Source organism: Panthera tigris, chromosome B1 (assembly GCF_018350195.1).
Source record: "Panthera tigris isolate Pti1 chromosome B1, P.tigris_Pti1_mat1.1, whole genome shotgun sequence".
NCBI lineage: Eukaryota > Metazoa > Chordata > Mammalia > Carnivora > Felidae > Panthera > Panthera tigris.
This window is the reverse complement of record NC_056663.1, coordinates 82,459,702-82,469,968: the sequence shown is the minus strand read 5'-3', so window position 1 is coordinate 82,469,968 and position 10,267 is coordinate 82,459,702. Positions and strand designations below refer to the sequence as shown.

Sequence of the window (10,267 nt, the reverse complement as noted above, 5' to 3'; positions counted from 1 at the left end):
AAATAATACTTCAAAGTAATAGTTGGAGGAACGGGATTTGGGAAAAGTCCGAATGTTAGCAGTAGCAGGACTTTTATTTATAACTAGTACTGATCTGTTAACTCTGGGTTTACCAGGGAGCAATGAGTTAAGTACAGAAATTAGATTATGCATTTAGAAACTTCTGCAGCAATTTAACATTGCCATGATACTTTTATTCTATTTTTATGCATAGATAAATAGGTACAGCATAGGAAGTACAGTCAATGATATTGTAATAGTGTTGTATGGTGACATCTATAACCACATTTGTGGCAAACATAGCATAACAGAAAGACCTGTCTAAAGCACTATGTTGTACACCTGAAACTAATGTAACGTTGTGTCAACTATACTTTAGTAAAAAATTTAAGTGTATCTCTGTATGTGTGTATTCTGATAGTTCTGTATTGCTATTCGGATATAAGCTCTTCAACCTAAAAGTTTTGCTGACTTTTGTAAATTATATTTGTATCTTGTGCTGTGCTAAATTCTCTTATTAATTTTAGTTATTTCTTATATTCCCTATAATTTTTTATGTAAGCAATTAAGTAACCTGAAAATAGACGGGTTTACACCTTCCTCCCTTCCTCCCTCCCTGCCTCCCTCTCTCCTTCCCTCCTTCCTTCCTTCCTACCTTCCTCCCTTCCTTCTTCCTTCTTCTGTGCTTCCTCCCTCCCTCCCCTCCCTCTCTCTCTCCTTCTCTTCCCCCACTCTCTCTTTCTTTCTTTCTTTCTTTCTTTCTTTCTTTCTTTCTTTCTTTCTTATTTTCATGAATTTTTGTCTTTTTCTTGCCTTATTGGAAGAATTAGGACAATGTTAAGTGGAGGTAGAAGAAAATGGGCATTCTTGCCCTGTTTCTATCTCAGGAAGAAATTATTGAATATCTCACTATTAAGTATGATGTTAGCTATTGGTTTTCTATAGATAATCTTTTCCAAACTAAGGAAAATGTTTTATTCTAAGTTTGCTGAAAGGTTTCTTTTTTTAAAAAAATTCTTTTTAAAAAATGTTTATTTATTTTTGAGAGAGAGAGACAGAGACAGAGACAGAGCATAAGTGAGGAAGGGGCAGAGAGACAGGGAGACACAGTATCTGAAACAGGCTCCAGGCTCCAAGCTGTCAGCAAGAGCTTGATGTGGCGCTAGAGCTCACAGACCATAAGATCATGACCTGAGCCGAAGTCAGATGCTTAACCAACTGAGCCACCCAGGCTCCCGTTTCTTGAACTGAAAAGTTTCTTTTCTTTTCTTTTCTTTCTTTCTTTTTTTTTTTTTTTTTTTTTGGTCATAAATTTGTCAAGTGCATTTTTTTAACCTATTGAAATGTTCATGTGTTTTTTTCTTTTTAAAATTTGTTAATATGTTAATTTTTTTAATGTTTATTTATTTCTGAGAGAGAGAGTCAGAGTGTGAGCAGCAGAGGGGCAGAGAGAGAGGGGGACATAGAATCTGAAGCAGGCTCCAGGCTCCAAGCCATCAGCACAGAGCCTGCGGGGCTCAAACTCACCAACTGTGAGATCATGACCTGAGCCAAAGGTGGATGCTCAACCGACTGAGCCACCCAGGAGCTCACAAAAATTTGTTAATCTGTTAAATTGTCTTGTTTTTCTTTTACAGTTAGAATCCACCTTGACTGTTACAACCAATTTTTATTTCCAGAATAGAATCTTTTTTTTTTTTTAGTGTTTTATTTAAGACAGAGAGAGACAGAGCATGAGTGAGAATGGGGCAGAGAGAGAGAGGGAGACACAGAATCTGAAGCAGGCTCCAGGCTCTGAGCTGTCAGCAGAGAGCCCATCGTGGGGCTCGAACTCACGAACTGTGAGATCATGACCCGAGCCGAAGTCGGACGCTCAACCAACTGAGCCACCCAGGCGCCCAGGAAATAGAATCTTTTAAAGAAGATGTATACCTTCCTTAAATCATTGGTGAAAGGCCTTATGAAACAGAAGTAAAGCAAAACATCACAGGACAAATTTTACGTAAGTTAATAGCAGTACATAGAATAGAAATTAAATTTTGAACACATAAATATACAACAAAAATAGGAAGTATATTGTCAAACAGAGTAACAAATTCTTAGACTTTCTGAGGCATATCAAAATGCCTACATCAAAAGTTGCATTCACTTGAGAGGCATTACTGTATTTTCAGTGCTGAGACTATTCATAGCACCTACGGTATACACAATGCAGATTATACTACCATAGTTCACATTTGATACACACGGTTTAAGCTTTATGCCACAATTTCCCAATCCAAGATATAGTTAATACAATGACAATTATTTAGTTTATCTTTTTCTCTTAAACCTACATAAAGAAATTATCATTTAGGCACATGGTATAATGTTATGTCTTCTTCCTTATACTAATGATATATTTTAAATTAAAAAATATTTTTTAAATGTTTATTTATTTACTTTCCAGAGAGAGAGCACAAGCAGGAGAGGGACAGAGGGGGAGAGAGAGAGAGAGGAAGACACAAATCTGAAGAAGGCTCCAGGCTCTGAGCTGTCAGCACAGATCCTAATGCGGGGCTTGGACTCATGAACCATGAGTTCATGACCTAAGCCAAAGTCAGAAGCTTAACTGAGCCACCCAGGGCCCCCAAACTTCAAATACTTCATTTCATGGAAACTGACCTAGATGTACAAAGGCTCCTAAATCCAGCAGAGTAAAAACGTTTCCCCCTTTGCAGATTCCAACCATTTATGGTTATTTCAGTCCAAATGAGTGCAGGGAATGATTTCAGATTATTGAACAACAACAAAAAATTCACTGTCACTATCTACATGAAAATAGCAGCACACTACAAGCACAACAATGGCAGTAAGCACGATTGTCTCTTCCCCCTTTTATGGGATCTTTTCCAGGTCTCGGAAAGTAGCTTATTTAGATACAATAGATTTCAACTTGTCTTTGAAAGTTCCTTTTGAAATGTAACTAACAGGACCACCCACAACTCTAATCAGTCACCTTTTTCTTACTCCTCACTAATCAGTTCCTATATAAGATGTCATATTTTTAATTTTAAAAAAGACTTTATTTTTTAGATTAGTTTTATGTTCATAGCAAAATTGAGAGGAAAGGACAGGGATTTCTCTGTATCCCCTGCTCTCCCACCCACACAGCCCCCTTCATGATCAACATTCTCTACCAGAGTGGCATATTTATTACAATTGATGAGCCTACACTGACACACCACTACCACCCAAAAACCATAGTTTAGTGGGAGAGAGCCAAAGCATAAGAGACTCTTAAAAACTGAGAATAAACTGAGGGCTGATGGGGGGTGGGAGGGAGGGGAGGGTGGGTGATGGGTATTGAAGAGGGCATCTTTTGGGATGAGCACTGGGTGTTGTATGGAAACCAATTTGACAATAAATTTCAAATATTTAAACAAACAAAAAAACCCATAGTTTATATTAGTTATTAACTTAAAACATCTTATCAGTGTTTTATTAAAGTGATTGATGATATTCATCACACCAGTAATAGGTAAGATGTAAACAAAACATGCCTACATTTAGGAACTACTATTATAGATAAATATTTTAGAGAGCATTTTTTTCATAACTAGAAAACCATAGGATTTATACTGAACACAGCATGAATGTCCCTAACACAAAAGAGTATTTTCCATGTCCATTATCTCCTTTTCCTATCCACATGGTACACATCTTTTATCCCTTTCATATTATTACCCAGAAAAGATTTTTTTTAGTGTAAAAATACCTGTTCAGAAAGATCTAATTTATTTTATAATATATGCTATCATTTTCAGTTTTCAAGTATTTAAGTAATGCTAATTGAAGTAATTATTTTTTAGTAACACATTTATAGATTGAGCTTCAAAGAAAGGGAAAAAATAATTTAAAATAATGGATATACTTTTCTGTCCAAAGGTTTAAAACCCAAGGCATAACACTGTAATGACAGAGGTGGAATGCAATCGGAAATAAAAAGAGAAAAAAGTGGTTCAATATAACTAATGTCTTCTTTAAAAAAAAAATTTACAAAACAAACAAAACATATTGACCTAATGTGTCCCCAAAGGACATGCTAAAATCTAATGGGTTAAAGAAGAAAAATCAGAGCAAATCCATTGTGAAATAAAGATAAAGCTGCTTTACTACGTACTTGTAAATCTTTTTTCCTCTGTGCATAATAATTACCAGCACTTGCCTTCTTTTCTCTAAAGTAACACAAATTGATGCCAATAACAAAACTCTCCTCCTAGTGTAAAAACATTGTTAACTTTCTCTGTCAACTGAATGACTGATTAATATTAAAAATTTAAGCCTATATCACTTTGGACTGCAGTAAAAATGCTCATTAAAAGAAATTTAAGGCAGGAAATCAAACTATTAGATAATATTTTTATTTGTATTACCAAGTAAGGAATTCTCAAAATCACACTGAAGTCTGTGGCTAGTCTAAAATAAATATCTGTATAATTTTAAAAGTTGAGGTTTCTAACCTTTCAGACAATGTTCTTTTCTTTAAATCTGGAAGGTTTATTAACATATATTTACGAAGTTAAAATGAAGTTAAGATAAATATCTCTCTGAGTAACTAAGAGATCACTCACATCTTTTCTATCTTTTACAATTCCCTGATGAACAATTTTATTTAGAGAAGCCAATGAGATATGCTTAAGTTGAACTGAGAGTTATTATTATCATATCTTTTATGTATGTGGGGTTTAGATTCACACTGAGATATGTGCAATTCAAGACTTTTCCTTTTTTTTTTTCTTTTGGTAGAAAAAGGAAATAAGAAAGAGTAATACTTCAGTTTGCAGTCATTAGATTATATTTTAAATTTATTTTAGCTTAGACTCAACTCAATGAATGGAGCTCTATTAATATAACAGTGTGTTAATTGATTGCTTCCAGAATCTAACCTCACAAAAATGAATGGCCAACTCAAGAATAAATATCATATTGGGCACTGAAAGACTATATAAATAAGTACTGACATTAATATAAAAACTGATAAACCTTATTTCCACTTCCTCTGTTATCCCACTATGTAGCTAGAACTGTTGGCTCTTTCTAGTTCACAACCAAAGAGCTGGATCATTTTCTGACAGATAAATTTCTAATAGGAAAGAGAATGCAAAGCAATACACACTCATATATATATATATATATATATATATATATATATATATATATATGTATGTATATACATATATATACACATATAATGAGATAAATTTTACAGTAATTTGTGAATTTTTATTTATACTCCTTTATATACATCCGAGGAAGATCTGGTTGATGAGTTTTGTGTTCATATTTCAGATGATCATTTACAACCATATCTCTTTGATTTCCAGAAAAGTATGGGATTGTAAGGGGAAAAATATCAAATAGCACCGTCAGATAAAATTGTATAAGGATATAAGGAAAAAAGGGAACAAGATTGAATTTGGCTTGTTAAATATGTATTCGTGTACCACTTCTAACACGCTTTTCATATTACAAATTGGGCCTACCACCAGTTACTAGGTAAAGCATTCAAGCTCTCTAGCTTAACATAAAAAGACAACAGACATCTCAGGAAGCCACGGTACAAATTAGAGGAATATTTTAACAACACCGTTGAGATTTAGGTTTTTTTAAGAAATGTTAAAATGATCAATATAAAGAGAAACAATATGAACATACTGCTGACCTTTACAGAAAGTATGAGCATCTTAGCACTAAAAAGACACAAAATCTCACCAAAGAGTGGAGACAATATCTTAAACATCTCACTTTGTTCCTAACGTCCATGCATATTCCCTGGGCTAACATGAGAGCTATTATTCCCTGTTAGGTTCACCTTTACATAAATCTCTCTGAAAAAGCCTACAACAGCACCACAGCTGGCAACTGTGCCCAGGCTACCAGAAATGGCTCAGTGAATCTCTACTCAAAATGATTTGAAATAACATTATGGAGTAAGGTAGAAAAATGATCACCCCCTCCCCCAGTTCTCCAAGGTATACACTGTCATACTTTAAGAGATTGGTAAGCAAAAAATCAAGAGTGTTACAAATTCTTTATGGCTCTATAAAAATGTTCCACCAATAGATGAAGATTCCACCAAAAACACATTTTCAGGTTCATTCTACCACCATAAAAATTGTTTAATTGTTTCTATTCATTTAATTAACTAGATAAATTTCTATTGACTCTGTAGTAATATGGTTTATATAAATAAAAGGGAATGTTTATAACATTGGGGAGGTGGAAAAAAATCTTGTTCTAATACAGTTATAGATACAGATTTTAAGATTCTATTTACATAATTAGAATTTGCCATTTAAAATGGCACTTAGCTGTTTCTACTTACATTATTAGCTTTAAATGCCTTGAAATAATCCAAGTATTTTGAAACACTTGTCTGAGAATGTATATCATCTGGAATCACATACCAAACTCCTATATAATTTCTCAGAGAATTTGTAGCTGCATATTTTGAATATCCAGATCCATTAAGCCAACTTTGCGTAGAGGCACTCATATGACTAAAATACAAAGCATGTCAGACTCATTTTCAAAGTAAAGTAGGACTATGAAACTCTACACAGCAATTTCTGAAACTTGATGTCTATTTATCTATCCTAGAGATTTAATTCCTTCCATATACTAATGGCCTTCCCCTCATCCCCAAACAAAATAAAAAATACAAGACCAAAGAAACAAAACAGAAGCCTTGTACCATAAGTATTTATTTCACACTTTGTTAGATCATATTTACATGTACAACATCAGTGTCCTAATTGTTCCTTATTAAATCTTTTTAGACACTTCAACATATTTCTCTTAACTTAATGTAGCAAGTAGTCATTGAATATGGAACCAAAATAAAACATGAGACCAAAATGTAAGGAATGAAGTGAGGGAGGTAAAAATGAATCATCTAAATGATATCGATTTGTCCCCAAGTAGGGTAAACTTGCTACATTTGTTTAGAAAATTAGCAATAAGTATTACTACTTAATAACAAACAAAACCTAGAATATCTTGGTTATAAAACATTTTTTATTAGAAACAATTTGGCAAGAAAATTTCAAAAACTGAAACTGACAGGGGCATCTGGGGTAGCTCGGTCTGTTTTTGACTCTGGATGTGTTTGACTCTGGATTTCAGCTCAGGTTGTGAGCCAGAGCCCCAAGTCAGGCTCTGTGGTGGGTGTGGAGCCTGCTTAAGGTTCTCTCTCTCTCTCTCTCTCTCTCTCTCTCTCTCTCCCACTCTCCCTCTCCCTCTCCTTCTCTCTCTCTCTTTTCCTCTGCCCCTTGTGTGCTCTCTCTCTCTCAAGTAAATAAATTAATTAATTTAAAAAATTTAAAAAAAAAACCCTGAAACTGACCATATATAGCCTATGGAAACATCAATATAATTTTGATAACATTAAATAATAATTTCTATTCCAGAATCATATGGCAAATATTAATATTTCTACTGCCAGACTCTGCAGGGAAAGGGAAACTTAATTCTAAAATAGATTTCCCCAAAAGAATTGCTTTTCAATATTCAATTCAAAAAGATGTACCACCAACATAGAAGGTAAATGTATTTCACCCTTCTAAACATACATTTTTAATGTCAGCATTCCAAATTATCTATGCAAGAGACTGACACTTAAAGACTAAATGATTCATGGTGTGCCTGGGTGGTTCAGTAGGTAGAACATGTGACTCTTGACCTCAGGGTCATGATTTCAAGCCCCACATTGGGTGTAGAGCTTACTTTAAAAAAAAAAAAAGAATAAATAATCCATTTTACTTACAGTGCGTTAAGATTATAATGTTTACACTGAATACCTAGAATGTTTACTAAAATTAATCTAATTAAAGTAAAACTTAACTTTATTCTAGAACATTCTCATTATTACATTCAACAAACAGATGAAACAGATGAAAGTCACAGAATCCTGTTAAATTTATAACCATTCACATATAACATAGATTACATTATCAAAGAAAGGATTAAACGGACATCTTCATAGCTTTTTGCAAATTCAACATATTTCTAGGCCTCCACATAGTGAAAGCAATAGGCAGATTTCTTGACATCATTCAATCTATTTAAACAATAAAAAGATTGATTGTATAGGGGCACAATTTGTCAAGCAAGATTAAATAACAGAATTCTAATTAATATTGGCTTTTCAGAATTTCTTAAGAAGAGACATACAAGGATTGCTCAGCGCCTACAAATAATTAAATCTCTTAAGCACTTAATACAGTAACTGCAGGCTTCATTTTGAAGTCTTTGTTAAAATGAACAATTGCATACTCAGGGAAATCAAACTCAACAGTGGAGTATTTGGCTTTAATCAGAGCCCACAATCCCCAAAGATAAGAGAAGCCAGTGCAAACTGACTTGACTATTTTTACCTCCTTTTCCATAACTTCTGTCTCTAAAGTCCTTATATTCTTTGTAGGCTTCAAGGTAAGAATGTAGTCACTGGCCCTGGAGTTTCCCATCTGGATAGAGAATATAGTCTACACCACTCGGACATACACATTCACTGAAATGATTTCTAATATCATGTAGCAGGTAGTTATGCCAAGAATTTTAGAATCAATGAACTGTATGACAGCTTGTTTCTCACCATAAATTCTATTCTTCCACAAGAGGACATTACGGCAAAGCACAACTAACTGGTAATCCCAGGTTGGAAAGAATCTTCTTGAATGTCATCGCCTCCTGAAGAACCTGAGGGTTTTGTATATTACTTCGGAACATTTTCTTAATGTCTCTATCTGCAAATGCTGTGGGAATGGGAGAGAAATATCTTCCCATCTGTAGCCACTGATTACATTTGGGAATTCAACCATTGTGTGCATGAATAGTATAGATTTTAGCAAGCTGATGAGCTATTAGCCTGAAAAAAAGCTGGGTTGCAGACACCACAGTGTTTTTCTCGGTATAAACTAATAGCATGGCTCGTTACTGAAGGTCCAACTGAGCTGTGGTGTGCAACTATGAGCTTACAATACTCAAAAACTCTTTATCTCCATATCTCACCAACTAACCTCTCAGTCTTATTGTCGTAGCTTGTCACTAGGATTGTATCTTCCATTATATTATTCACATAGCAGCCAGTAAGTTTGTGATTTCATCTATAATGATCTGCAGGTCTCCTCCTGGTTGGGGGAGGTTGTGGGGGGGCTCCCACCGTGGCCACAGCTGTTGAAGGTGGTTCAGAGACCTTCCTGACAGCTCTGCTCCTCCTGACCCTGAATCATGACGTTCAACTTAAGCACCTCCAGGGAGCCCACTGATATAATTAGCCATGGTCCAGGCCACAGTAGAGACCACTGCAAAGAAAGTGCCAAAGCCAAAAACCATGGTGGGTGCTGACTAGCTGGCCTGTGACTTCCTGAGAGACTCCATGCATCTGATGCCTTCTGTTTAGTTGTTTAGTTTATTACTTTTGACTCCAAACCACTGCTTCAAAGCTGATTCATGTTCACCTTCTTCCCTCTCTATAGGATGAGTAAGGATTTTGTCCTCAAATTTTAGGCTTCGAGGTTATGGCCTTTCCCTGGTTTTACTGATGATACTGAGGATATTTTTTTATTTTTCCCTGCTCAGTTTGTTCCTTATTGGTTCTATGAGTAAGAGAGAATTTTAAAAATCTTTACTACTCCCTCACCCAGATTAAAACTCAGGTAGTGTTTTCTTACTACAAAGCGGTGGTTCTCAATTCTGGCTGCACATTAGAATTACTTGGAGGAGCTTTTACAATTCCAGTGACTTGACTACATGCCAGGCCTTTAAACCAGAACTTCCAGAGCTATCCAGGCATCCCCATTTGAAAAAATCTCCCAAGTGATTCTGAAGCTCAACCACCAATGTAGGGTCTAATACTTCTTTCTCTATGTGTTTTTGTTTTGTTTTTCTTTCAGAATATGCGTACATTTGCATAGCTATCCACATAAATTTATCTCTGTGGAACAAATTCAATTATTTTTAGCATCAACAAATTTCAATTAAAACTTATTTTTTCAATGTTTTCAATTGAGCTACTAACAGATTACGACAAATTATTTTCACAGTGATACTGTTTTTAGGAATGGACAGTTATTACCAGAAACTAATTATTAAATTGTACAATATAGAGAATAAGATTTAAAAAGATGCAGAGAGAATTGAGACTCATACCAAATAGTGATTCACTGTGCTAGTTGAGACTGCCATAAAAAATTACCACAGACTGGTGGCTCAAACAATGGAAATT

General features: G+C 34.8%; 1 pseudogene; it reads right to left on the bottom strand.

The window, feature by feature from the left end:
* Positions 1–8,249: 8,249 nt before the first annotated feature.
* Positions 8,250–9,375, bottom strand: LOC102950511 (annotated as a pseudogene).
* Between the last annotated feature and the right edge of the window lie 892 nt (positions 9,376–10,267).